The sequence below is a fragment of the Rattus rattus genome, chromosome 16 (assembly GCF_011064425.1).
Source record: "Rattus rattus isolate New Zealand chromosome 16, Rrattus_CSIRO_v1, whole genome shotgun sequence".
Lineage (NCBI taxonomy): Eukaryota > Metazoa > Chordata > Mammalia > Rodentia > Muridae > Rattus > Rattus rattus.
This window is the reverse complement of record NC_046169.1, coordinates 2,638,840-2,644,108: the sequence shown is the minus strand read 5'-3', so window position 1 is coordinate 2,644,108 and position 5,269 is coordinate 2,638,840. Positions and strand designations below refer to the sequence as shown.

The 5,269-nt window shown below is 51.3% G+C and overlaps 1 protein-coding gene across 1 annotated transcript in view; it reads right to left on the bottom strand.

Annotated features, from left to right (window-relative positions):
* Cers4 (ceramide synthase 4) overlaps window positions 1-3,794 on the bottom strand; it is a 32,963-nt gene extending 29,169 nt beyond the window's left edge. The window contains exons 1-2 of the mRNA XM_032886406.1: window positions 3,727-3,794; window positions 3,183-3,368 (exon numbers count right to left, since the gene is read on the bottom strand). The gene's annotated coding sequence lies outside the window, so the exon portion shown is untranslated. The remainder of the gene's footprint in view (window positions 1-3,182; window positions 3,369-3,726) is intronic.
* Window positions 3,795-5,269: the final 1,475 nt, after the last annotated feature.

The following is a 5,269-nucleotide window of genomic DNA, read 5'->3' as shown; positions in this document are numbered from 1 at the left end:
ATACGTTCTTCTGCCCAATCCATTCTTATGTGAATCACTGTAGCATTCTACCTGGCATGATGTCCAGAGGGTTGGCACCTAAGCTCTGAAGTAGCCTTTTCTCAGCGGTTGTTATCTGAGATTTTATAAGGTTGTTCTCAGAGCTTTTGCATAACTTAGTCCCGAGACATACCGGGGAAGAAATTAGGTATGGCTGCAAATTGCTTAGGTGATGGTTCCTTCAAGACAAACCCTAGATCAGATAAAAGATTGTGATACACAAAACTTACCTTGCTAAAAGTGCCTTTTGTATCACGATAAAAAACACCTCTAGGAGAACAAGCATGGGGCTGACCTAGGTCATCCGCAGATACGTAACAGTTGTGCGGCTGGGTCGTTATGTGGACCTCCTCCCAGCAGAAGTAGGGCTACTTCAGAATCTGTTGCCTGCCTTTAGAGCCCTTTCCCCTAACTGGGCTGCCTCGTCTAACCTCAAGAAGATGCACCTAATCTTACTGCAACTTGCTATTCCAAGGCTGGCTGATATTCATGGGAGGTCCCCCCTTTTCTGAAGAAAAATGGGAGAAATGGATGGGGCAGAGGGGTGGGGATGGGGAAGGACTGAGAGGGAAGGAGAGGAGCTGCAGTCTGGATGTAAAGTAAATAAATATTTGTTTAAAGGGCTTCTAGGAAGCTGCCAGCATTCAGTCCTTGAGAGGCTGATCTCCGGCTTAAGAGAGAATAAATTCATCCCACAGTGTCTCTCTATCTTCAATCAAATCATCCCATGTAACCCAGAACACAGAGAAGTGTCACCCACCCAGGAGGCCTTTCCTGACTCTCTGAGCCAGGCCATGTTACTGCATTCAGTTCTGCCCTGAGGCATGAACTCTGCAATATTCCTATGTTAATAGACTGATTTCATCAGGCACTGATTACTAGCCAGGTATTGTCCTCAGTTCTTCTAACTATGCAGGGTGTTTAAATACCATTGGTCCCATTTTACAACTGGGGAAAATGAGGTGATCCCACTAGCCTGAGGGCTGCACCACTCTGCAAGCCCAGGCTGGAGTTGTGAGCAACCTGGGGCACCCAGATCAGAGGGGAGCATTCCTGGGTGCAATGCTTTCTTGTATCATCCCAGGGTGGGAGGCGGGCCTTTACTCACTCTCTCTGTCATCTTTGGTAAGCCCAGAGGCTCCTTTGCTAAATATTCACTCTCTCCCAGGCACTGTGCCAACTAGATGCTCCCCTCACCCCTCTAATGGCTAATGGCCTTGGGTTTAGAAGTGGATAGTGTTCTCCTTATCTCAGAGTGGGCAAGGAAGCCAACCACAGGCTCTCAGGAATGTAAAGGGCAGAGATTTCGGACTCATTAAGGAGAAAGGTACTTCAGACCCATTTTGCAGACAGGCAAACAGAAACTCAGAACCCTTTCCTGCAGCCAGGAGTTCCCAGCTCTATGTCTATTGCCTCTTCTCTCCTGGACTCCTGAAAATAAGCTCCTTAAGTGAGAAGATAGGGAAAGGAGATCCCCCAGCATTCCCTGCAAGAAGGCTCAAGGCATGCTGAGTGATGCTACTGGAACTTGACCCAAACTGCATCTCTGGCTGGGAAGATTCCAGCTGTCAAGGATGTGGGGCTTCCAAGACAAGTTCATAGTCTGAGACTCCTTTCTCGGGGCTCTGCATCCAGCCGATAGGTCCAGGTCACCCCACACTAGTGCCTAGGTCCCTGACTGGGCCCAAACTTCAGTCTTAGGCAGCCCGGTCTCCCACATCCACATATCAGCTCATAGATTTTGCAAGCCCAAGGCATGACTGGCTTACAGAATGAGTTCAAAGGCAGCTTACCCAAGTTAGTGAGATGGTCTCAAAATAAAACCTCAGGCTAAGCTGATGATGACAGACAACTCAGTGAGTCCTGCCCGTGCCTGCTGTGCAAGTGTGATGACCTCCAGGTTCAGTAAAGAGACCCTGTCTCAAAACATAATGTGAAGGGCGGTAGAGGAAGGCATAAGAAGTCAACCTCTGGCTTCCACACAGACACATACCTGCACACACATGTATACACACATATACACCACATGTGTGTACAAATACATGAAGAAGGAAACAACCAAAGTATTGCAGTGGTGCAGTGCTTGCCTAGGACAAGGCCCTGGATTCAACCACCTCCCACCAAATAAAATAAAGTAAAATAAGGCCCCTTCCAATTTCTCAGAAGCTCGGTTCTGAAAGCTCCACAGACATTCCTCACCTCTCACTTCCAAACAAGCATGAAACACAATTCTTCTGGGGGGAAACAAAGAATTTCTAACTTCCTATCATGTCACACACCTTCCATCAGAGCTCCCACCCACAGCCCCACCCCCCGCCAGTCGCTGGGGCTGCCCGGTGTCTTTTCAACTTTCCCTACATAGTGCAGGATGTTCCTCTCAAGACACAATCAGATGGCTGTTACTTACTGCTTTAAGCACCCCTCGTACACAAAACCCACAGAATGGAATTGATGGCTCCTCGTTGCCTTCCAAGCTTGGTCAACCAATTCCTACCTCCTTTCTGCCCCGTATACCCTTCACCCTCTTTTCTGATCTGCAAACACACCAACCTGGGCCTTTCCCGAGGATTTTGTTGCCTGGGCCCAGAAAGCTCTCCAGAGCAGGTGCTATCAAGCCAGGCTGCCCCTTTCCCTCAGACACCGCACGCTTCCTCACTACACTCCAACCCCCTTTGAATAGTGCTCTGCACACTCCAGGCACCATCTGAAACCACCTTGTTTCCCAGAGGCCGGGTCTACGTGATTTTCGTCAAGACCCTGCTGTGCCTGCGGCCTTTGCGGGTCAGTAGCACCCAGCAGGCGCTGTGCACCAGTTCTTGGGTGACAGACACTCATGTGGCGCAGGGCCCGTTCACAAGTCCGGATTCCCCACGTCACGACAGCCCCCATTCTCTCCCGCGCATTTTCCTGTCACGTCCACCACCTGCACTTGCGCCCTCGGAGGCACCACAGCTCTCCGGAGAATGCAACCTGAGCCCCAAGCAGATGGGAAACCCTGAGAAATACCTTGTGGGAGGAATGATGGAAAATTCAGTGATCGTTTTGGCTCCGACCAAGGCAATACTAAGTCCTGGAGGAGAGACAGGAGAATGTTTCGAGGGTAACTATTAGGGCGGCGCCCCCAGAGAGGGGCGCTTGCTTACCTGGGGGTGCAGACAGCAGGATGCAGGCCGACGCGGTGCGGGGATCAGCTAACCCGAAGATACCGTAGACACGCCACAGACCGCGTTGGGCCGAGAAACTCCTCTCTACTGAGCCTCCACCCGCGAGAGAGGAAATGGGACCGGAGGGGGCCTCCGGGAGGAGTTTGATGGGGCCTTGGGCGTGGTCTGAGCAGGGGAAAGGGGCGTGGCTTCAGTGCGCTCTGGCCCAGTGCTCGCGAAGAACCGCTTAGTCTAAGACCCCTGAACCCTAAACTGCCCAACCCGCGGCCTGGCCTCGCCCCCTCGCCACCAGGCCCCTCCCCAGGCCCCGCCCTACAATCATTTGTCGCCTCCAGACCCCGCTCTCAGCCCCTAATCCTGCACCTTGGGACCCTACCTCCAGCCGACCCTGCTTAGAGAGAAACCCAGCCCTAAACTAACTTGCTCGGAGCTTCCAGGCCCCGCCCACAGCCTTCCCCCGCCCCTCCGCGGCCGCCAGGACCGGCCCCCAACTCCACTCAACCCTTGGTCTGCCACTCCTCACCCCAATCCCTGCTTTCAGCCTCTTCCTTTGGCTGCCAAGGCCTGGTCCCTAGCCCAGTCCGGCTTTGTCAGGCCCCGCCCCGACCAGAGGCTGTTCTGGACACCTGGCCTTTCTCCAGCCATGCTGTAGGTTTCTGCAGATCCTGTCTCTGATGTTTTAACCCAGCAGCGTCTACTGGGCACTCTCTCTGGCTCGTGCTTCATCTCTTCCCTGTTTTCCAGTCCAAGGTCTCTTCTTTGTGATGCTCTGGTTTGTCGTTCTGCCTGCAGTCCGTTTCTCAGATGCACTGCTTGTCTCTACAAAGGAAGCTTGAATCATTCCGCAGGCCTCGGTACCCTAGTACATGAGAACTTGGAGTCTGTCAGACCAACCCAGAGGATTGCTCGGCCTAGACCCACCAAAAGGCCGTCCATAGGATTGAGAGGGAGAAGGGAGATTACACTAATGTCAGCTGTGGTTTTGTTAGATACAAAGGTCAGGCAAGATCTGAGAGATGAAGCAGAGATACAAATTCAGTGTGATAGGTGTTGCCACAGTTTGAGCCAAGACAATGCAGGAGGATGTTTGGCCTCTCCTTGCCTAGTACAACCAGAAGAAAGATAATTCTCAGGCAAGCAGTTACCAGTAAAAGGGAAGAGGCTTCTAATGACCTGTCATCTTCAAAACCAGAAAACTTAAAATAAGGACATCAAGCCTAGCTCAGGCTGTCTAGCACACAGGAATCCTTAAGCTTGATAAACCAAGGGTGATATACAGACTTCAGATCCCAACACTCTGGAGCCATAGAAGCCTGGCTGAGCTACAGGGAAGCCTGACTCAAAAAACAAAATAAAAAGACAGTTCTCAGTGGGTCCCAGGATAAACCCAAGGCCCATTACAGGAAGTCGAGATATTCCTACTTAAGGGATCCTATCATTGGGAGTCACTTCCTTAGAGGGGTCCATCCCTGAATATACCACCCACACAAACATCCATATGTTTTTTCTCCCTGAGTTTTTGAGACAAGGTCTTTCCTTTGACAACCCCACCAACACACACACAGACACACACACACACAGACACACACACACAGACACACACACACAGACACACACAACAGACACACACACACACACAACAGACACACACACACAGACACACACACAGACACACACACACACACCAGCCTCAAACTCAGCCATCCTCCTGCCTCTGCTTCTTGCATTCTAGGACTGCAGGTATGCACCACTAAGTGGGGAGCAGGGACGATATTCACCCTTTATTTCCTTTCTGCCCCTCTGAAATTTGTGTTGCTTTTGTGGAAGAGGAAAGTCACACAGGATATTCCTGAGCTCTCAAACCATGGGAGCCACTTGCATGGATGCTGACAGGGAAAGCCAGGCCAGAGATCCATAGAAACGTGGAGGATTTGAGTGTGCGCTAGCCATGGAGAGATTTTCAGTGGAAGTTACGGCCAAATTTGGATGGCTGAAGAAGAATGAAGCTTTTGGTTTGCATGCCTAGGCCTGATCCCCAGCCTGGAAGGAGCTAGGTGTTCTTGGAA